General features: G+C 37.6%; 1 protein-coding gene and 1 long non-coding RNA gene across 5 annotated transcripts in view; one reads left to right on the top strand and one right to left on the bottom strand.

Annotated features, from left to right (window-relative positions):
* Nucleotides 1-25,203, bottom strand: part of MYO16 (myosin XVI) — a 717,368-nt gene that overhangs the window by 623,034 nt on the left and 69,131 nt on the right. The window lies entirely within an intron of this gene.
* LOC129049598 (uncharacterized) lies at nucleotides 1,124-4,287 on the top strand. Its single transcript, XR_008512824.2, has 3 exons — nucleotides 1,124-1,700; nucleotides 3,311-3,428; nucleotides 3,995-4,287. It is a non-coding gene; the product is annotated as an uncharacterized LOC129049598 (long non-coding RNA).

The following is a 25,203-nucleotide window of genomic DNA, read 5'->3' as shown; positions in this document are numbered from 1 at the left end:
TGGGAGACTGAAGCTCTTATACATCTTACAAATTATTTTCTTGGCTACAGCAAACAAGCTCACCCCTGGGGCACCTCCTGATACCCCGGAGACAGGGCTTCTCAGACTGCAGGACAGACTCCTGGGAGTCACCTGGTGATCTTTTTCAAATGCAGGTAAGAGTCAGGAGATCAGGTGAGGGACCTGGGACTTCTTCTAAGGATGCAAGGCTGGGGACCACACGGGCCTACAGAGCTGCATGAAATTTCAGCAGCCCATCCATGATCTGCTCCCAGAAACTCAGTTAAGTCTGTATGTCACAAGGACTGAACTTCTTTGGCTTTTGTATATTCAACAAAGGATCATAACGCACTGTATTAATTTCCTAGGACTGCCATGACTAAGTAACACAAACATGGTGGCTTACAACAGCAGAAATATATTATCTCCTAGTACTGGAGGCTGCATCTCTGAAATCAAGGAGATGAGGTTGTGCTCCTTCTGAAGGCTGTAAGGAAAAATTCTTCCTCTCCTCTTTCAGTTTCTGGTGGTGGCCGGCAATCTTTGGTGGTCTACGACTTGTGGATGCATCACTCCGATCTCCACCTCTGTCTTCACAAGGCCTTCTCTCTTTTGTGTCTTCTGTACCCTTGTGTCTTCACATGGTGTTTTCTCTGTGTGTGGGTCTGTGTCCAAACTCCCCTCCTCTCATAAGAACATCAGTCATTGGCTTAGGGCCCACCCTACTCCAGTATGACTTAATCTTAACTAGGTTACATCTGCAAAGCCCTGTTTCCAAATAAGGTCACATTTGCAGGTCTCATTGATTACAGGTTCAACATATCTTTCTGGGGGACACAGTTCAACTCAAAATGTGCACAGCAAAGTCTGGGATCCACTGAGACGGTAGTTCTTCATACTGACTGCTCTTTAGAATCACCAGAGGAACTCAAAATTATATCAATACTTGGCTACAACCAATGAAACCTGATTCTAGGGTTAAACTCAGGCATTACTACTCTTTAAAACTTCCCAAATAATTATAGCGCATACCAAGGTTTGAGAACCACTGCATAAGACTCAGATTTTACAGACCTTGGTGAATATGTGTAGTACTTCCAAATGGAATGTCTGCTTTCTTAGTATTCAAATATACTGGTAATTTAATCTATGCTGGAAATATGCTGTTTAGAAAACAGGATTTTGATAATGGTTTTCAAGAAAACAAAAGTTTCTTCTCATTGAGGTGATTATAAAAATTTGATTTTTTAAAAAAGGAGTATATTATGGATTATGAAATATTTATTCCTATATATATCACTGCACACATTTAGAAATAAAGGCAAAGGGTTAAAGAGGAAAGTACATATGAAAGAATTAAACTGAGGAAATTTGAGCCAGGAAAGTTAATCAGAATAAATTAATGACATCTTAACACCTTTCTTAAGACTTGCCCATGGTGATATATGTGTAATTTTGCTCCGAAGGAACTAGAAAATCGAACTGTTTTTGAACTATTCTCTCCAATTGCCACCAATTTTCCAGACACATGAGTCCGGGAAACATTTGCTAATGGTCTCTAAATTTTCAAATAGATTGATGCCACTACTTGCTTGAGAGAGAGAGAGAGACAGACAGACAGCGAGAGGGAGAGAGAGAAGAAAATAAAGTTAAATATATATATGGTCATACCTGGAGCCCTAAACAAGACTTTGGAAAAGGTAAAATAAGTAATATTGGGGCATCAGATGTCATTTTCTTTTTTGGATTGAAGACAGTTCTGCACTGGTATTTGCTTTGTTGAGACAGTGATTACTGGCTAAACAGTAATAACAATTTCATGAAACAATAAATTTCACTGTGTTTATTACAAGATAGCGTAAAGTAGGGAGCTAAATAAATACAGGTATTTTATAATCCAGGGGAAAGGAAAACACATTAATGAAATCATCAAGGGCTACACTTGGAAATGTAGCACAATAAAATATGAGAAGTTAAATTATAATATGAAAATATACCAAAACACAGCAATCAGGTTAATAATGATAATTAGATCATAAAATCTGTTCGGTAGGAAAAGGTAAGGAAAAAGAAGTCAACATGTGGTTTATGTAAAACTAAGACATAATTTATCATCCAAACCAGGGCCGTTGAAAAAAAATAAGTTGCCATTAAAAATTATTCCAGCACAGTAAGTGTAAGCAGAGACTGTTCCCAGCCACTATGAATTTAGTCCACCTCACCACTGCTCTCAGCTCACCTTTGCCTGTGCCATTGCTTTAGTCCTTGAAATACCATTCTAATGTATTTTCCATGATCAAACAGGAAGGAGTACTCATTTATTCAACACCAATTCCAATGTGTTGTACACACAGTCCACAAATACTCAATTATTATTAAGAGTAAAAACAGCCTAAACTATACAGCAGTAAAAATCAGCCCCCAAATCTTGGTGGCTGAAAACAAAGTATATTTATCTCTCAGGTTACCTGCCCATCGTGGTTAGGCAGGGGTCTCTGTTCAGCCTAGCCTTGAACTTTGGCAATCATGGAACCCGAGGAAAATGAAAGGATGTCCAAGACCTCTCACCAACAGTGTGTGTCACGCCTTGGCAATGACACATAACACATTTTTTCATATCCAATTCACCGTAACTAATCACACAGTACCACTCAACCATGAAAAGACTCCCAAATGCAATCCTACCTCAGTTCTGAAAGGGGTAAGTGGAAATATTTGCAAGTATAATGAATGTTTACCATAAAAATAACTTCATAACTCAATATCTTCTGGAACCTGGCTCTTAATAAATACCTTCCTTGGTATTTTTCCTTTTCTATTTTGAGGAGGGGAAGTCTATTAAAAACCGTTTCTAAATCTGCTCTTGGTTTCAAAGATGCTGCAGAGGAAACCATGTTTAACGTATGCCCCACTTTCCGTACTGCCCTCTCTACCTAGCACCGAGCAAGTAATGGTGCAGGTCCTTGGCACAGTCCCTGTGACCAATACAGCCTAGGAAATAGCCACATTTGTCAAAGTACAAATAAGAGAAACTTCCCTTTCCCACATAGGCAGCGTTGACTGTGACATACAGATATAGTTTCTTTCAAGACACAGAAATACCAGTAGATTGCATTTAATACTCTGACAAGTAGAGGGCACACACAAAATTCAATATATTGGATGATCTCTACAACATTAACTGAATATGTGTTTATAATAATAAAAAACTCTGAAAAAATATTTTAAAGGGTGTCATTCCCAAGAAATAGTGTTAGAGTCCATTTTTAAAAACATATTTCCTTATTTAGATATGTTCTTTGTTTTCCAGATACTCTGCAGTAAACTTGAATTACATTTGCAAACAGAAAAAAATATTATTTTGGAGAAAAGGATCTAAGTGCTTCATGTAATGGCTATATTCAGATATATTTGTCTTTTCTGAGAAGGTAACTTATGACCCAGATGATAGCTTCTGCTCACCGATGTATTATAACTTTAGGTTGCTCTTAGAACACCACTTGATTGTATGGCTATAATAAGCTGGTGTTTTAGAAGTAGAGTTTGATGCCTTGGGCGGTCATTCCCCTTCTTGAGGAGAATCTTCATGTGAAAAATGTTGGTTATATATGTATAATGTTGTGTGGTGGAAAAATATTACATATGAATTTTTCTTCTCAGTGGTGCCAGAAATTAGCAAATGCTAACCTCATCCTATACTCTTTCATAAAATATACCTTGTCAATCTCAATTAAAATCATATTCCTAATTTATAGAATATCAAAATTTGTTGCTAAAACTTGCTGTTGAATTCAAAATGTGAATGACATTTCTGACATAACATTGTTTGGTAGTTTAAGGTTGTGAAATATCATATGGCCCCTGATGATGAAACTAGCTCAGTTGTCTCATAGAACTGATGTTTATGGTTCCTTTGAAATAAACATAGAAATTGACACTCCTAGCCTTAAAACTTGAGAAACTTACAGTTGTCTTATCTGAATTCCTTTCTCAGAAAGCCAGCAGTCCACCCAGATAATATCAAGAAGTTGAAACCCACCAAATCACTGCATCTGGACAATGAGATGACAGACTCCTCACCGTCAGGGTCATAATCACTTAACTGACCACTTGTTTCCTGTTGACCAACTCCTCTTCCTTACCGCTCCCTAATTCCTGTTTTCCCACACAAGGTTACATTTCTTCCCTGCTATATAAACCCCTAATTTCAGTCGGTCAGGGAGATGGATTTGAGACTGATCTCCCATCTCCTCAGCTGCAGCACCCAATAAAGCCTTTGTCCTTAGCAACACTTGCTGTCTCAGTGATTGGCTTTCTGTGCAGCAAGCTGCAGAATCTAGAGTGAACCACTGGTGTTTTTGGTAACAAAGAAAACTCCTGCCTTCAAATTTCCTGGGGATCTCATTGGAAAGATAGGAAAATAGGCACTTTTCAGAATATTGTGGAACAATAATGCAATCACAGGGTATAAACGGCCCTTATAGAAATGGAAAGTAACTCCAGACTGAGGGGTTAAGGACAGACAAGCTGGAGAAGAAGCTGTTGTCTGCTCTGAGATTCAGCATAAGAATCCCGCCACTTGTTAAATCATAATAACCAGTTATCTCTTACCTGAATTTGGCAGTTGCTTTACTCCACCATTTTCTAAAGTACCTGACCCATTTTTCACCTACATGACATTTGATGCTTAAAAGGATTACCTTGAATGGACAAATACAGCCCCTTAAGAGTGACCACTTTGCATCTGCCCTGCAGTGACCTGCCTTCATCTCCAGGGAAGGAGTTGAGATTCAGTTAGCAGCAATAAAAATCTCTAGATGCTGTTTTTCTTTGGATACACTACTTAGCATATCTGAACCTCAGCCTACCAAATGGACCTTCAGTAGTACCCAGCCCATTATAAATTTTTTTTTAATTTAATATATTATAAAGATGAGGGAAGGTTCTGAAGAAAAATATTTTTTTGAATAGTCAAATAAGGATATTTCATACATAAAGGTGATTTCTCCATATTCAGTGTAAAATTATCATTTATAAACATTATTTGTTAATATTAATTCAGCTAAAATCTGTGTATTTTTCTTGTATTCATTTATTTTAAGTTAGTATGTTTTTCTAATGGTCTCTTCTTTTTTTATCTGGGATACGTGTGTATGTGTGTGTGTGTTATGTGTAAATTACATGAATGTATATAACGTATGCATCTCATAAATATAATATCATTCAAAATTATTAATGCTAATTGAATGCCTACTCTGTGTCAAGATCTATTCTAAAAGCATTTATATGGTAACTTATTGAAACTTCTAGTAATTCATCCATCTTAGTTTACAGATCAAATCTTGGAGAGGTTAAAATATTTTGCTAAAGATTTAACATTGTAATAAATAGCAAATGAGTTATTTCTCCATCCTTCAATTTCTTATAACTTTGGAAAACCATTATTTATATTTTTATCTACATATAAATTGAGGACTAAGCTCTGATTTTTTATCTTGCCCAAATTCCTACCTAAGGGGTCTAGGGAGTCATGCCCTATAAACCACAAATTCTCATCAGATGGGTTTTATTTGACCCTATATATTGTGACTTACTTTTCAATCTGACTCTGGCATGACATTATGAAACAAGGAAAAAAAATACTTAACCCCAAAATATATTCCCTTGCAGTATCTTGAAATTGCCCTGCAAAGTCTCTTGTAGAAAAAATCCACATTCTATAGAGAATCCCCTTCCCCTTTGTTTTCCCTCCTTTCTTTCCAGATCCAGGAGATAATCAACTAAGAGCCAGGCACCCTTTTAAGTCTGATAAGAAACAATTTACAATCTGCTCTCTCTGAGGTCTGCTGAGAGCTCCCTCTGCACAATAAAACTTGGTCTCCACAATTCTTTATCTTCACTCTGAGCATTCCTTTCTATGGATCCCAGATCTGTAGACAAACTCAATCAATGTCAACCAGAAAATGTTTAAATTTACCTATAGCCTAGAATCCGCCTCTTTGAGTTGTCTCGCCTTTCTGAACCAAACTAATGTATTTCTTAAATCTATTTGATTGATGTCTCATGCCTTGCTAAAATACATAAAATCAAGCTGTACCCCAGCCACCTTGGGTGCATGTTCTCAGGACCTCCGGAGGGCTGTGTCATGGGCCATGGTCACTCATATTTGGCTCAGAATAAATCTCTTAAAATATTTTACAGAGTTTGACTCTTTCGTCAACAAAATCTAAGAGTTAATAAATATAATGAATGATAGTACTTAGAATATCTTCCCAATGACTCACTATTACTCTCAGTTAACTGTAAAAGAAAATAAAATCTTGCTCATAACTAAATTACACTTTTGTTATAGGCCTAAAAAGAGGAAAGCCATTAAATTTCTAACTTTGTCTTAATCATATTGATAAATTATACTTCTGTTGGGCCAACTCTAAGATCAGATTTCAATTTATAATTATTCTGTAAAAATACAATTTTAAAGGTATTAAATCTAATTATGTGTAATGGTAATAATGGTTGTACATCAAAATATTTGGTTCAAAGTTGCTCTAACAGACATTTACCTGATTTTATAAACCAGGCACAGAAAAACAGATATCTCACGTTCTCACTCATATGTGGGAGCTAAAAAAGTGTAACTCATGGAGGTAGAGAGTAGAATGTTGGATCCTGGAGGCTGACAGGGGTGCAAGGGAAGGGGATAAACAGAGGCTGTTTACTCTGCACAAACATACAGTGAGATGGAAGGAATGAGTTCCGGTGTTCTACAGCACAGTAGGGTAACTATAGTTAATTAAAAAATTGTATATTTCAAAATAATTATAAGAAAGATTTGGAAGTTTCCGAACATAAAGAAAGATAAATGTTTGAGGTAATGGATATTCCATTTACTCTGATTACACATTGCATGCATGTGTCAAAACATCACATGTACTCCATAGATGTGTGCAATTTTTATGTACCAATAAAAAATACTTGATTTCAATAGCATTTGACCAGAAATCATAGACAATGCAAATAACTTTATCCAATTACATATATTAAAATTGGTTCAAAGACTACTTTAGGCTGGGTGCGGTGCCTCATGCCCGTAATCCAGCATTTTGGGAGGCTGAGGCAGGCGGATCATGAGGTCAGGAGATTGAGACCATCCTGGCTAACACGGTGAAAACTCGTCTCTACTAAAAATACAAAAAATTAGCTGGGCATGGTGGTGGGCACCTGCAGTCCCAGATACTTGGGAAGCTGAGGCTGGAGAATGGCGTGAACCTAGGAGGCAGAGCTTGCAGTGAGCAGAGATCATGCCACTGCACTCCAGCCTGGGCAACAGAGCGAGACTTCATCTCAAAAACAAAAAACAAAAAACGACTTTAATGGGTAAATCTCAAAGATACACTCCTTGCTTTTGATTCTTTATTTTTAATCTTTTGATAATGTCTTTTCAAAACAGTTTTAAAAGACTGCATGGGTAGGCACTAGAAAGTTAGGAGTTATTATTTTCTTCCTGATAATATTGAAGGTGGATTTAATTCCTTCATTTTGCTTATCTTGCTTTCCAAATATTCTACCTTGTGCCACAATCAGCTTTGTAACTTAGAAAAATCACTGAGTAATACAAAATTCAAAAATGAGCAAATTATTATCATTCCTCATTCCAGCACTTTGTCAATGGATGCATTGAAATGCCCTCCCAGAATTACCCATATAAATGCAATAATACATGCTACGATTTCATTTTAAATAATTCTAAAATTATTAAAAAATAATATATCACTGGATTATAATATTCCAAGTCCTCTATGCATACTTGTGGTATTCCTACTATCGAAATATGAGGTTTAGTAATGTACTAAAATACTCCATGTTAGCAACCCAAAAGCATATGAGAATCACGTATGAGGGAAGCTCTTCTGTCTAAGTAAAGTCTCTTCTAGCACCCTTTGCATCCAAATGCAGGAATTCTGTGTGGATAACGCCATCAACTCTGTCAACTTGATGCATGAGTCTTTATTCCATCCCCAGCATGATTTACGGATATGTTACAAAAAGTAGTTTTTATATCACATCCTGAGTGCCTTCATTAATCAAAAATATAAACAAAATAAATGTGTACAAAAGAATTCTACATAGCTCGTTTTTTAAAGTAGAAATGAAAACAAGCTAATCATTCTTGCCCCTATGATTTTATATAAACTGTAACAGCCAAAATGCACATGATGTAATTTTATAAATCTACAAATATTATTTCTCTTTGATAGAATCTATTTTTAAATATTCTAATATTTACTCATAAACTTTATCTGTTGCATTCTCTGAATCTAAAATATCAATGCTAAAGTTGAATATTATAATAATATTACAATTTTGTGACTTTAAATTGATTTTCCATTCATAACCCCAGTTTGGGGTGATGACCTTATAATTCTCAGAGGTCAGCAAAGAAGATAATACATTTATCATTCTCTACCTTCTAGGAGTATTCGGAAACTTTTAAACAATAACCCAGCCCATGTGCCTTAACACTTCCTAACTGTAATAGTTTGCCTTCGTTTTGTGAGAGAGGGTCTTCATCTTCATCCTAAACCCCACCCCATCTCCAAAACACACACCCACAGCCTCGATCTGTCCAATCTCTGCTCATATATCCAGTCTTCTCAAGATTCAACTCAATCTTCACCTAACATGGAAGCCATTTCCAAAACAGACACAAGACCATTTGGTAATTGCCCTGTTTTCTCTTCTTGCAGCACCGCTTCCGGGAACTTACACTATGAATTCAAATACTCTGCTTAGATATCTTTCTGGTTCCCCTGGCTGGGTTTGGGTGAGCTGGGTGCTCAGTTGAGTTGTGCCACCTGCCACTCTTGGTCAGAATATTCTTTCCTTAAAGATCTCAGGTTTAGAAGTGTGTGTATTTTTACTTTGCTGAGAGAGTGTCATATGGAATGGACTGAACTCATACATGTGGAACCGGGTAGACTTGTACCAAATCGAGATGCAAAGTCAAGAGGAAAAAATAAATGACTTGGTGGTGTTTCATCATCCAGCTCAACATACTTTCACAGAACTCTCATTACCTCTGCAAACCTGAAACAGTCACAAACTGTCAAGAGAAGTTCCCAAAAATCAAACAAACATGATGAAAAGTACTGGGGAATCTCAACTAATTTACATAAAAATATTTTCAAATTAGGAAAATCTTTTCTTCATATTTCTGCAAAATGGCTTTCATGATACATAGAAAATACATTACTGAATGTACCTAAATAATACACAGTCTCTCAAATGAAGCAATGAATACACATTAGCTCAATAAACACATTGGGAATGCTGTAAAAATCCAAATTGTTTCACTGGTTTCTAACAATGCTGACAAACTTCCCCTACTTTTTCTTTTTCTTTCTTTCTTTTTTTTTTTTTTGAGACAGCGTTTTGCTTCTGTTGCCCAGGCTGGAGTGCAATGGCACGATCTCAGCTCACTGCAACCTCCTGGGTTTAAATGATTCTCCTGCCTCAGTCTCCCGAGTAGCTGGAATTACAGGTGCCCACCACCATGCCTGGCTAATTTTTGTATTTTTAGTAGAGATGGGGTTTCACCATGTTGCCCAGGCTGGTCTCAAACTTTTGACCTCAGGTGATCCACCTGTCTCCACCTCCCAAAGTGCTGGGATTACAGGCATGAACCACTGCACCTGGCCACTTCCCTACTTTGTAACATTGTCTAGGGCTATCCAATGAGAGAGAGTAGGAATAGAGTAAACCCTAATGGAACCACAATGAAGAGAAATACAGGCAAGATACAAACAAAAAAAAAGGCAAGAAGAAGGGTGAGGGATATTAGAAAAAAAGATACCTCAATTATTGGCAAACATCCTTGAAAAAGAATTAGACAGTAATAGAGTTTGGATGTTCAATGTAGCTTGCATATGTCTATATCATCTGGGTATGATTTAAGATTCTGACAGTCAAAAACGATTTCCACCTGGAATCTCTAATCATATTCACATTACCAGGATATGGTTCTACATTTAGAAATTCTGTATTAGGCAACATACTTTGTTCTTTTTGCTATATGACTTTAGTGAATGATAAATCATCCTAATAAGTTCTTATATCACTTTTCACTTTTCTAAAATGGGTACTCAAAAAATAATATCCTAAAATGTTTATATGTACTGTATTCATCATATGCATGCAGGTGGCAGCATGTATTCATTCAATGTATTTGAAGTTAATGTAATTAAATCACCATTCACATCTTCTTCCATACAGAAGAAAAAAACTTAATTTTACATTTCATTATAGAAAGAAACATGCTTGCTGAAGTCTTATAAAACAATGAACTTTCATTTTTCTCAGTATTCTTAGAAGGTCTATTCAGTCTAAGTGTTACATGTATTTATATATGTTATTTTCTGAATTGCTAAATTATACAAAACAAGCAGCTACTCTGGAAGTTTTCAACTGACTTCTATTTACTGACTGCTCTCCAGTCCCACTGTAAAGTACTCTGAGCAGTGTGAGTGACATCCCCAGCACAGACAGCCACTGGGATCATCTCCAGGCAAATGGGGCATGCAACTTCCACCTGTAGAGACGTGAGCTTACCAAGAGTGCACTCTCCTGTAGTCCCAAACATGGATATGCCAGTTTTACTTGTTATAGTTTAAATTTAACTAAATAAACAGATAAATTGAGTGCACAAAGACAGAGTTGTTACTAGGAACAAACGTGTATATGACAGTTTTACTTCTTATAGTTTAAATTTAACCAAATAAACAGATAAATTGAGTGCAAAAAGAGAGAGTTGTTACTAGGAACACTAAAATTAATGCTTTGTAAACACTAAGTGGCTGAAAAGAACTGTCCAGCTAGTAGGAGGATAAACAACGTTAGATGTTTGAGGTTGGTAAATCGAGAAAAACCTAGCATGATTCTGCACTCAAATTGTTGCACATGTATCTTTTGGTTCTAGGTTAACCTGAAGAATTTTAAGCATAGAAATCTCAAGGTTTGCATTATGGGTATGATTTAGTAAAGAGAGACACTGGACCTCTAATCTGTAGATGTTTATCCAGGGATGCTGTATAGCAAAATGTTCCTGTTTAAGTATTTCAGTATGTGCAAACCATGACATTAATTAGAACTCTTTTATTGACTTTATTTTTTAAATTTATTTTTATCATCTATATTTTTAAGTATCAAACATTGATTTATTATGTATTTGAATTATATTATTTGCCACTCAGGAAAATGCAGTCAATTAGTCAATGTCATAGGAATCTCTGGATCTATAAATTATCATGAATTTCAAAACACCTGATCACAAATCACCTAACTCCAAATGGTTTCTTACTTAACAAATAGCAGTCATTGTAAATAGCAGTTTGAAATATTATTTAGGAAGTGGCCAGCTATATGCATTAATTAAAATGCCCAAACAATAGGCATGGCTCTTTATTTTTCTACAGAATTATCTTAATTTGGAGATATCAAAAACAAAACAAAACAAAAAACAAAAAAACAAAAAAAGAAATCTTGCCTTGGCCGGCCATAGTGGCTCACACCTGTATCGCAGCACTTTGGGAGGCCGAGGCAGGTGAATCACGAGGTCAGGAATTTGAGACCAGCCTGGCCAACATGGTGAAACCCCGTTTCTACTGACAATACAAAAATTAGCCGGATATGGTGGAGGGCGCCTGTAATCCCAGCTACTCAGGAGGCTGAGGCAGGAGAATTGCTTGAACCTGGAAGGCGGAGGCTGCAGTGAGCAGAGATCACGCCACTGCACTCTAACCTGGGTGACAGAGTGAGACTCCGTCTCAAAAAAAAAAAAAAAAAATTTGCCATTAGCATTTATAGAAATTCAATGATCAGCATTAATCCTTCAGACCTAAATGCATTCAAATGGATTTCTCTTCCAGGCTCTAACTCAGTCATCTTTGGGATGATCCTTCTAGATACTAAATTTCTAACAGCTTTTCATTTTAGTTACTGAGGTTATTGCAAAGGCAATGGTGACTGGTGGGAAAACTGCAAAAGACTCAGGCAAAAGATACAAGTTACTTCCACATTGGTAAGGACACACGACCTTAACTGCAAATAACTACACAGGGCGTGGGCCACCGCTCTGTCCAAGTTTCCACAAGAGGCCAAGCAGCCTTTGAAGATGCCATTGGTCTTTCTACCCTAACATCCCCTACAAACGAAAAAATCATATTATTAACCCCTTTCGAATTTTCCATGGTCCTAAATATAATAAGACTTTAAAGATAAAATTTCGCAGCCATTATATTTACAATGTTCTGACACTCGAATACAACTGTATATATAAAATAAATATGTATTTATTATATAATAATAAAGATATGTAATAATACATAAATACATAATACATATATTTATAATATATAATAAATATATATGCGAGCTAAAAACGTATTCCCAATAATTATTACGATCCACATGCAGTCCATAGTTATGAACACACCACAAGACCAATTAGAAAGAAAAGGACCTGGGGATGTGAAAATGTCGCAATACCCCTTAGCTATGTGTATCTCGACCAATAGTACCCGTATTCTGAAGTTGAACATGAGAAATGTATGGGCACCGGGATGCCAGGGTTTTTTTTCCAGCCAGACATCCCAATGGGGAAGATGAGGCAAGGAGGGACGAGTGGGACCCCTGGCAAGGACACTGGTGGCTTTCTTCAAAAGGAGAGTCTTTATAAATACACAGCACCCACCAAACAAAAAGGGATATGGGATCCTGGGCCAGATGCCTTGTTTATAACATGCCTTTTCTAAGTGGTCATTTCTAGTCTTAAAGTCCTCAAATGGACATCTGGCACTGCCATTACCTCGATATTTAATTTTGCATAATTGCTCCCATTTGGGTTTAAAATAGGAACTGCGAAATGGATTGCAATTAGATATTTTGTTATATAAACACATTTCTCATTATCTGGTTTTCACTCTTCAAATGGCAGTTTACATAACATTTTTAGTATTTTAATTATTGAATTAAACATGGGAAAAGCCTACACAGATTTCCCAGCTTTACTAAGTCATTACAGACAAATGCACAAATTATGCAACTGACGGCAGCTACTTATGTGTCGAATAAATATTAAGTCAAATACTTACCTTAAAGCCAAGCTTAATATTGGTAACTGCTTCTCAAGCCAGGTAAAAAACAAAGAAATAGAAGAAATTTAATCCTGAAAACTTCATTTTCCAGATCTTCTTAAAAGCTAATTTTTTGATCAAAACATAAAAAGGAACACACAATATATACTTCTTTAGTAAAGGGATAAAAGATCACTGGGCTATTTTATCTCTTATATTAAGCTACTCAAATAAAACTCCTCAAGTAGAATGAAAATAGAATTAGATGATCAGAAGGAGATACTGGGGTGGGGTAAAAGGGGCAACTTTGGGGATTTTTATAAATATATGGATACATAGTTTTCTTGTTAATTAGTCATTTAAAAAACTGTTACTAAATACCTTGTTAATAAAAGACTTCTGGATCACCTTTCCTAATGTCAAAATGATTACAATGTAAATGGGACCACAAGTATGTCTCGTAGTCAGTGCAAAGTGTCTGACAACCTTAATACCAATTGATAGAGAGAAAGCACTATTTCAGGAATAGATATTAAAGTGATCATATAGCACACAGTGCGTCGAAAACATTGCAGGAAGAATGGGACATGAGGGAGGCCTTGAAGGGTAGGGCAGAATTGATGCTGGCAGGAAGAGTTGGACGTGGTGTTCCAGATGGAGGAGAGAGGCAGAAATCAAAGGCATGAAGGCAGGAAAAGAAAAAACTAGACCACGCTGTGCTGGTGCCTGGTGCTGGAGCACAGAGAGAGCTTCTACTATGTGTATTATATGCACACAACAACACGGTAAAGAGATCTCTCATTATCCTCGTCCTATATATGAGACATTAAGGCTCTCTAATAGCCAGATTTGGCCATCTGCCTCGAGAATCCAGCCTTTAGCCATTCCCTCCTCTAAGTCACAACTCTCCTGAAGGCACACTCCAAGGACAGGTTAATTACATCAGTGTGGCATTTCTCACTCATTTTTGTCCAGCTGTTAAAAGTTAGTGAGATGGCACATTGCATTAAACAAAAAATGAAAAAACTCCTTATGAAAAGGACAATTCAAGAAAACTGTATGGTGGGGAATTTTAGAAAACCTGAATCAAATGGAAAGGTACCGCAAGCTGGGCACAGTGGCTGTCGCCTGTAATCCCAACACCTTAGGAGGCTGAGGCAGGAGGAGCTCTTGAGGTCAGGAGTGCAAGACCAGCCTAGGCAACATAGCAAGGCCCTGTCTCTACACAAAATTTGAAAATTAGCCCAGATGTGGTGGCGCATGCCTGTAGTCCCAGCTACTCAGGAGGCTGAGGTGGAAGGATCACTTGAGTCCAGGAGTTGGGGCTGCAGTGAACCGTGATTGCACCACTGCACTCCAGCCTGGGCAACACAGCGAGATCCTGTCTCAAAAAAAAAAAAAAATCCAAAAAAGAAAGAAAGAAAAGAAAAACACTACAAAGTTCACTGGGAATTCAACTTAAAGCTGAAATGCCCTAAAATTATTAAAAATATGTTACAGTCAATTTTGCCAAAAGGACAATAACTTTTATATTCATAATTCAATGGATTATTTGAATAAAATCTCTTATAACTAAGAGCAGTTACTTTCAAAATGAAAAAGAATTAGCTACAAGATGTTATTTTTCAGATAGCATAGATTCTTACATTTTGTGTGTCAAATAAATAACAACGCTTTATATAATTACTATTGTTTTCCATCCCACATTTTACTCTTCCATTTTACTCCTTCAGTTCATAGCAGAAGACCATATTACCAGCTGGTTGTTCCTCAGTGTGACAGTGGGCAACGCACTAACTCTCAGGCTTCAGTACTTCCCAAAAGAACCTTACAATGTGGAAGTCCCATGGTCACCCTTCCAGGGATGTGCAGAGCGGCATTTAAAAGACTGCAGTGGCTAAGTGAGGATTCCTCCTTCTAGGAGCCAGGATTCATTCTAGGTCCAATATGCAGAATTTCCATATCTGACCTGTCTCTAGTGCTACATCTACCACCTGTTTCATTATCTTGCACTCTCATATGTGTAAGTCATTTCTGTAGTTTTGGCACTTCAGCTTACCAGCTTCTCTGAGCATGACCTACGTGTTCAAATCCGGTCTCCAGATTTGCCTTTTTCTTTAGTCTTAGGGTGCTAGCCCTGAGCGCTTGACAATCAGCTTTTTGGCCTGGCCTTTCTCTATCCCTTCCAGCCTCAGCTGGACTTGATATTAGACATTATCTTGTAGGCCCTCAGTTGCTGAGACTTGAAAGGGTCTGCCTAGAAGGATTTAAACTCTGTGGCATATCCACTCACCTGCTGGAAATGAGGTTGGAATCTTTCTGCAACACCTGCACTTCCTAAGGTATTATTAGCCTTTCCGGGTACAGGGCTGGGAAAGACAGAACTAGCCAGAGCGTAGGCACCACACCATGGCCAGAAACACTGAACAGAGAGAGGAAATGTATACACGGGCGGGCAGGGGACCATTGCATACATTTGTAACCAAAGTGAAAGCAGGATACCAATAACTGGTAAAACTCACATCAAAAGGACACAGGGCGGTATTGGCAGGGGAGAGAAAATTTCAGAGGAGTTTATTAGGGGAAATCCGCTAATGTGCTATGGGTCTGCGCCTCTCTCCTCCAAGGGAGAAAGGTTCAAAGGGCTTTTGGGGGACCGAGAGCTTGTTGTATTTCACATGGTTAATGGGTGCTGGGGCTCAGGCTTGGCTTTTCCTTCAGCCATCTAGAGTGCAAAAAAGGACTAGCTGTCCCTTTGGTAGCAGAGCAAGGGCCTGAGGTCTGCAACACTGAGACCTATCAGCCTCCCTAGAGCTGTGCAGGCAAAGGATGTATGATATCATCCTAGGACCCATACGGGTCAAGAAGGAAACATAGCTGGCGAGTTGGTTGTCTTGAATCTCATCCTCTGTGCAGTCTGGAGAGATGTACAAGCTCTAAGCAGATGAAAAGCTAGGACTGGGATCACCAGATTCTTGGGGCTGCAGAAGTGAACCCAGGAATAGAGACTGTTCAATATGTCTAAGGATTCAAAGGTCATCGCAGGATAGAAGGCATCTCATAAACCCATGAACACTTGAGGTGTGACAGGGTTAGCTCTACACACTGGAATGTGTGAGTACACCTTCTACTAGAACTAGTTACACTGGAGCGTGCGAGTACACCTACTAGAACTAGTCACACTGGAGCGTGCGAGTACACCTACTAGAACGAGTCACACTGGAGCGTGCGAGTACACCTTCTACTAGAACGAGTCACACTGGAGCGTGCGAGTACACCTTCTACTAGAACGAGTCACACTGGAGCGTGCGAGTACACCTTCTACTAGAACGAGTCACACTGGAGCGTGCGAGTACACCTTCTACTAGAACTAGTTACACTGGAGCGTGCGAGTACACCTTCTACTAGAACTAGTCACACTGGAGCGTGCGAGAACACCTTCTACTAGAACTAGTTACACACTGGAGCGTGTGAGTACACTTTATACTAGAACTAGTCACACTGGAGTGTGCGAGTACACCTTCTGCTAGAACTATTCAAGTGAGAACTTTTCCATCTAGTTTTCCTTTTTTTCCTAACCTAACTTTGACCCTGTTGGGATTAACAACTGTGTTTAACAAACTGAGGGAGAGGAAATGCTTGGTAGGAAAAGAAAGAATCTCTTATTCTCTCACTCACACACATACAAATACACACAAGCACACCCACCCACCCACACACACACACAAATTGTTATTGATAGGGCCCCTGCTGTAGAAAGGGAGAAAATTTTAACTTTAAATCATATCAGAAGCATTGAGGATTGTCAGACACTGGACATTTTAAGTTATTGAGTTGAAGCTTTATTGAGAATTAAAGAGATAAGAGTTCTTCCTGTTACATAAAAGTTAGCGCCGTCTTCACTGAGCATGTTTAATGGGTTTTATGAGAGATAAAGTTTATTTTAAAATTTATTTCATGATTTTCTATCAAGAAACCCATATACCAATAGACTCTTGATACCACAGGTATGCTTGTCTCTTGCAACTATGAAAAGCTCATTGAAAGGAAAGTTAATAGATCTTCATCCCATTTCCTTGCTTCATAAAACCATGGAACTTTCAGACAGTTTCCTGACTTTCCCCTAGGACTACAGAAAGCTGGATGCCAACAGCAGACACAAGCCATGAAGGACGTCATTAGCAAGCCCAGCCAGCTGTTGACGTATTCAGGACAAATCCAAGCAAGAGAAGCTTGACCAATTAGGCTGGGCGCAGTGGCTCATGCCTGTAATTGCAGCACTTTAGGAAGCTGAGGCAGGAGGATGGCTTGAACCCAGGAGTTTGAGACCAGCCTGGGTAACATAGGGAGACTCCATCTTTACAAAAATAATAATAAAAAAATTAGCTTGGTGTGCTGACATGTGCCTGTGGTCCCAGCTACTTGGGAGGCTGAGGTGGGAGGATCGCTTGAGCCCAGGAGATCCAGGCTACAGTGAGTCATGATAGTGTCACGGGACCCCAGCCTGGGCAATGGAGTGAGACCCTGCCTTAAACATAAATAAATAAATAAGAAATCCAACCGTCAGGGCTCACGAAAAATACTGAACCTGACTTTCTAAGACTGTAAATGACTGTATTTATTAGTCTGACTTTTAAATAGGAAAACAGTGCATCTGGATGAGGAGCAGAATATGAAAGTCTGAGAGGCTGCTACACTATCTCCGAGCCCGTGAAGTCTGGTGAGATCAAACTGCTCAGTGTCATTTCTGACCTCCCCCTACTCCCAGACCACAACGGAGACAACTGACCTCCTTACCCTACTTTATTTCATATTCAGAATCTATCCCCAGTCTATCCCTGGTCTCTCTGACTCCCATTTCCTACCATGATAATTTTGCTATGCAGTTAATAATTCAGTTAATAAGCCAGAAGTATCAAAAAGTATAAATGTTGTAGATGCAAATTATATATCAATTAATTTTTAAATATACAGATATTTGAGCTTAAGTAGCATTTTTAAAAGTCCTACATTTTTAAAATTTTATTTTTTAAAAAATGACATTATATTCCAACTTCTAAAGTAACCTATATTTATCGCAAAAATGTTAATAAAACTGAAAAGGTGAAAAAAGAAAAATCACCTATAATGTGCATCTAAGCTAACCACTGCACTGGGTGAAAGCACACAACCATCCCTCCCTCTTGTCGCTGGTTTCTGCATCTGCATCTTCTCTCTTGGACCTCTGCTTCAACAAGTACAGGCGTTTTACACTTGGGCGTATCATTTGCTTTGACTCATGGAATGTGGGTGGGACGAAAATCATGCCAGTTACAGCCAGAGAAGGGACGAGGCATTGAGAGATTCTGCATGTTCGCTTAGACTTGTGCCTCATCCCGGGAAGAGTGGCTCCAGATAGTACCTCCTCTTTCTGCCTGAGTCCCAGAACGAAAGATCCATGAGGCTGAACCAGTTTATCTGCAGCGGACACCCACAGTCCTCACGCAAGGTCATCAAGCAATTAGCACTTGTTATGGTTGGACAGAAGATTCTTGTGTTGCCTGTTGCTATAGCAAAAACTGGTTAACAAAACCCTATTAACATGCTCCCCTCCCCATTTAATTTAACAGTATTTTCAAATATACCTGTTGATCTAGTGTTTAAAGCATACCATTAAGTAGAGGTCACCAAGTTCAAATCATGAGGAATATAATCGGAAGAGTAACATTTTCAGTAACGTATGTCACAAAAAAAAGATAAAGGAACTTGACGTTTTTAAAATGGAGAGGGAAAGACCTAAAGCAAGGCAACAGTTATGGCTGCAAAAATATAGAATGCGCTGTCTTCCTAGATTGTGCTCTACCAAAATAAGATGCATTCACCTGGGGACTAGATGACCACTTTTTATTACAAGCATTCACTCATTGTTGGGAAGGCTGGAGCAGATAATCTTGATGGTCCTCCACATCCCAGGTTTCCATGCTTTACTTATTATAATAACTTGAACATTAGAAATCATATTTTTTTCCAAATAAAATAAGTACCACTTGTATTTTAAGTTATTTAAATGATAAAGATTATACCCAAAGGCTAGTGGGAGAGGGCTATAGACAATAGGCCTTAGTAAAACTTCAGTGTTTGTAAAGCTCAATGCCAGCATTAAGAAAAAAGGTAGTAAAATAAATGGAGGGGGCCAGATGTGATGGCTCACACCTGTAATCCCAGCAGTTTGGGAGGCCAAGGCAGGAGAGTCACTTGAGGGCAGGAGTTTGAGATCAGCCTGGGCAACATAGCCAGACCCCAACTCTACAATATATTTTTTAAATAATCAGCTGGGCATGGTGGCATGCACCTGTAGTCCCAGCTACTCAGGAGGCTAAGGCAAGAAGATTGCTTGAGCCTGGGAGGTCAAGGCTGCAGTGAGGGTGATTGCACCTCTGAACTCCAGCCTGGGCAATAGAGTAAGACCCTGTTTAAAAAAAAAAAAAAAGAGAAAACAACACAAAAACAACAACGAAACTTGATGTGGGGATTGTGTCAGTGACTGCTTTCATGGAAACTTTTCTCCAGTCGATTCCAGGAAGACTTACTTGCAAAACACACATGGGAACTCACAGTCAGCCAACTTTGTTTTTTCAAATATAGAAAAGCCCTTGACCCATTACTTGGTTTTGTTTCGAACTATCCAGACACACACACACATATATGCAAGGTCATGCACACACAGGGGCAAGGCTAGCACCCTGCAACGCCATTTGCAGCCAGAGAACCCGCGAGACCTGCAGACCTCCTGCTCACATGGCTTCTTTCACTCAAAGAGAGTGGCTCCGGGTAGCAGCGGCTGCACTCTCATTTCTTCTTCCACATTTGCCACATTTGACATTTAAAAAAATGCATTTTAATATTGGTATACAACTAACAAAAACCTTACGTTAGAATTCTCTGTAATACTCATGATTAGCCTCTTATGATTTTAGAAATTTCTAAAATCAGTTATCAACATCATGACATAAACACCTGTAGTCCTTGCCAAATTCAGCACCACTTGTATTATTTTTTCTATTCTCAAAGGTCCACAAATCTTGACAATTTTGTCTTTTTTTTTTTTTTCATCCCAGGACTAATCCTCAGTCCTGAGCCATCCTCTGATCCCTTGCTTTTATCTTCACTGTATCCTCTTATCCTTAACCAGTGAACCAATTCCTAGGTTTCCACAGTTCACAGAGATTCAGTCATCAAAAAGGTATTTTCGTAGAGTCCAAAGTAAAAAATAATAATGGCAACTGCAGAACAAACTGCTTGACTTCTGTTATCTTTTTTTTATTTTTCCTCTGTAACATGAAAACCTAAAATAATCTGATCTATATTTACTCAAACTTACCTATACCAAAAACCCAAAATTACAATAACCTGTGAGTCTTACTTTAGACTTTCTTAGGATGTTTTTGATAATTACTTGTCCTTGAAGCTAACTTTCAGTAAGTGCCTAATAGACCCAAGAGATGTTTTAATTCAAAATAATGGCCATCTCAAAGGCAAGCATTAATCTCTCTACAGAACCACTAAACAGCATAGCATGGCCAGCAAAGAGGCCAGGCTTTTGGCTACCACCATGGCATTCATAATCATGAACTGATTTACTCAATCTCAATGTAGTCTTTTAAATTTGTATAAAGTTCTGAATAAAAAGACTTCCTGAATTATTATCTGAGAAATATGCATGGATTTAGTAGAAAGTACAAGGTGTTTCAGACACTTGTACCCAGAGTAAGCAAACAGGTAAGAAATGCTACTTTTAAATGTTTACTTCTCAGGCCCAGATGGCTTCATTGGTGTGTTATCACAGACATTTAAGAAACAGACTGGACATGATGGCTTACATCTATAATGTCAGCACTTTGAGAGGCAAAGGTGGGAGGAATGCTTGAGGCCAGGAGTTTGAGATCAGGCTGGGCAAAACAGTAGGAAACCCATCTCTATGAAAAATTTAAAAATTAGCCAGATATGGTGGTGCACACCTGTAGTCTCAGGTACAAGGGAGGCTGAGGCAGGAGGATCACTTGAGCCCAGGGGTTTGAGTCTGCAGTGAGCTATGATTGTACCACTGCACTCCAGCCTGGGTGATAGAACAAGATTTTAAAAAAAGGATAAAGAAAGAAAGAAAAAAAGGAAAAGGAAGAACAGAAGGAAGGAAGGAAAGCAAAAAGCAAGCAAGCAAGCAAGCAAGACCAGCCCTTCACAAACACTTCCAAAGTGTAGAATAAAATAAAACACACCCTAAGTAATTATTTGAGGCAAGTATTTCCAAAATCAGGCAGAGATCGTAATAATACTATACATAGATAATTTCCATGACTAGAAAAGCAAAAATCTTCAATAAAATACAAGGATATGAAATCCAGGAACATTTGAGAAGTGTTATACACCATGGCCGACTAGGATTTATCCTAGGAATGTGAAATTTGTTTAATATATGAAAATCAATCAACAATTAATTTATGAAAATCAAACATACCACATGTATAGTATTAAGAACAGAATACACACAATTATTTCAACAGACAATAATATTGTATGTTAAAAACACCCAATAAACTGGAAAGAGAACTTTCTCAACCCAATAAAGGACATCTACACAAAACCCAGAGCTAATATACTACTTAATAGTGAAAGCCTAAAAATATTATCAGTAAATCAGAACAAGATAAGGACATCTGCTTTTACCACATCTATTCAACATTTGAAGGGAGTTTCTAGCCAGGACAATTAGATAATATAAAGAATAAAGGGTATCTAGAGGAAAGGGAGAAGTAAAATTATCTCTATTCAAAGAAGACATAATCTCATACATAGAAAAACCTAGAAATTTTTATACCATAAATCTATCAGAACTAATAATTGAGTTTAGCAAGTTTGTAAATTACCAGATCAATATTAAAAAATCAATTGTATTTTTATATGCTAACAATAAATAAAAAGTAAAATTAAAAAAGCAATTCCGTTGGCAATAGCATCAAAACTAATGAAACATTTACGAATAAATTTAACAAAAGAGGTAGAAGATTTGTATCCTAAAACCAATAAAACATTGTTAAAAGAAGTTGAATATCAAAATAAATAAAAGGCATTACACATTCATGGACTGGAAGCCTCAAAAGCGTGAAGAAGGCAGTACTTTTCAGATTGATTTACAGATGTAATACAAATCCTATCAAAATTCCAGCTGACTTTTGTGATAAATTTGGCAAGCTGATCATAAAATTTATATGAAAATGCAAGGAACCAAAACTAGCCAAAATAATCTTGAAAGTAACAACAATGTTGGAGAACTGCTCACATTTTAATTTCAAAACTTACTGCACAGCTACAATAATCAAAACAGTGAGATGCTGGCATAAAATCAGACGTACAGATCAAAAGAATAGAATTTAAATTCCAAAAATAAACAGTCACATTTATGGTAAATTAAGTTTGAAAAAACAAGTATAAATAGGAAAATATTAGGTTTTCAAGAATTAGTGCTGGAGCAACTAGGTATCCATATGCACAAGGAGAAAGTTGGAGAGAAAAATTGTCAAAATAGATCCCAGACCCAATTCTAAAGGCTAAAACCATAAAACTCTTTGAAGAAAATGTAGGGGTAAATCTCTGTGGCCTTGGATTAGGTAATGGTTTTTTAGATAAGACATCAAAAGCACAAGTAGCAAATAATCATAATCATAATAAAGTAGATAAACTGAATTATATCCAAATTTAAAACTTTTGTCATGAAGTTGATAAAACCAATAAAGTGAGAAGACAACTCACACCATGGAAGAAAATATTTTCAAAACATTTCTTATAAGGGTCTGCTATCCAGGATATATACAGAACTTTCACAACTCAACAGACAACCCAAGTAAATAATGGTCAAGGAATTTGGGTAGATCATTCTCCAAAGAAGATATACAAACAGCCAATAAGCACATAAAAAGATGCTGAATATATAGTTATTAGGAAAATGCAAAGTACAACCACAATGAGATACTTTACACTCACTAGGAGGGCTATAATCAAAACTCAGACAATTACAAGTGTTGATGAAGATAAGAAGAAAGTGGAACCCTTATGCATTGCTGGTGGAATTTAAAATATCACTGTCACTTGGAAAAGTTTGATAGCTTCTCAAAATGTTAAAACTGGAGTTATCATATGACCCAGCAATTGCACTCATAGATGCAAAATAAATGAAAACCTACATTTATAAAAAACTTATACATGAATGCTCACAACATTATTCATTATAACCAAAAAGTAGAAACAACACAAATGTCCATCAACTGATAAACGGAAAATAAAATATGGTATATCTCTACAATGGAATACTGAATACAGTGTTAAAAAGAAATGAAGTACTGATCCATTCCACAACATGGATGAACCTTGAAAATATTATACTAAGTGAACAAAGCCAGACACAAAATGACACACATGTATAATTCTATTTACATTAAATGTTCAGTATAGGCAAGGAAATCTAGAGACCGAACAATGTATTCATGGTTGCCAGGAGCTGGTGGAGCAGGTGAGTTGAAATAGGAAGTAATTGCTAATGAGTACAGAGAGGTTTTTTAGGTGGGTGGTTATGGGGTGATGATTGTGGTGATTGCTGCACAACTCTGAATGTACTAAAAATTATTGAATTGTATGCTTTAATAAGGGGAATTTTATAGTTTGTGAACTATATCTCAACAAAGATGTTAAAACAGAAGCTGACTTTGCCATGCTCATTCACATTTTTATGTGCTGCATGACATCGTTTCAGAAACATCATTACATCACCAAGTTCTCTTCATTTCATTACACAAAGCAAAGAGATGCCATGAGTATCCTCTTTGTGGTTCTCTTAGTAATTTTCAGGTAATCATAATGTATCTTTGAATTCTTTCTCCACTCCCATATTTCCTCATGTTTTCTTTTTTTTATTTTTTATTTTTATTTTATTATTATTACACTTTAAGTTTTAGGGTACATGTGCACGATGTGCAGGTTAGTTACATATGTATACATGTGCCATGCTGGTGTGCTGCACCCATTAACTTGCCATTTAGCATTAGGTATATCTCCTAATGCTATCCCTCCCCCCTCCCCCCACCCCACAACAGTCCCCAGAGTGTGAACTGTCTGTTGGACATTTTTATTTGCACTATCTCAATTTGGGTATAATGAAATCTTATCACCTGGGCTAACAAAGTCATTCTCCTTTATCAACTTTGATTATCAGTCAAGAAATCCTCTTTTCTCCAAGGGTCTGTGCTCCAAGCTCTAAAGTTAGTATCTATATTGCTCTCTCCCTTCATAACCAGTCATCAAGTTTTGTTCATTCTTTTGACACTTCCCTTAACTGCTCTTCCCTTCCTATTTCTACTTCTATCATCCTGATTCTTTACTTTGTTATCTCCAGGCTAAACTACTTCAATATCCTCCAAACCTTTTATCCTGCCTACAGTTTTTCCTCTCTCCAACTTATATGGCAAACAAATTTCTACAGTTTGTTGTTTTCTGTGTAATGTTTCAGCTCAAAGATATTCAATAGATCTTCATCTCCTACAAGATTATATTCAATCTTTTGACATTTAAAAATCTCCATCTACTGGCCACATTCCCACATTTGTCCATGTTACTTTCAAGTACTCCACATTCATTATGCTTCTGTCCTAGTCAAATTGTTCTAATTATCAACCCAAAACACAGCTGATAACCTGTAGAAAATATTTTGCTTCCACCTGGAAGTTTATTTTTCCTTGTTATCACCTACTTACTTATCAAAAGTTAAACACCCACTCAATTAAGTTCCTTCCTTCCTTTCTTTCCTTCCTCCCTTCCTTCCTTCCTTCATTCCTTCCTTCCTTCCTTCCTTCCTTCATTCCTTCCTTCCTTCTTTCTTTTTGACACAGTCTCACTCTATTACCCAGGCTGGAGTGCAACGGCATGATCTCGGCTCACTGCAACCTCTGCCTCCTGGGCTTAAGCAATTCTCCTGCCTCAGTCTCCTGAGTAGCTGGGATTATAGGCACCCACCACCATGCCTGGCTAAAAAAAAAAAAGTTGGCTA

The sequence above is a fragment of the Pongo abelii genome, chromosome 14 (assembly GCF_028885655.2).
Source record: "Pongo abelii isolate AG06213 chromosome 14, NHGRI_mPonAbe1-v2.0_pri, whole genome shotgun sequence".
In the NCBI taxonomy this organism is placed as follows: Eukaryota; Metazoa; Chordata; class Mammalia; order Primates; family Hominidae; genus Pongo; species Pongo abelii.
Note: the sequence above shows the minus strand (reverse complement) of the source record. Positions and strands in the feature narration are given on the sequence as shown.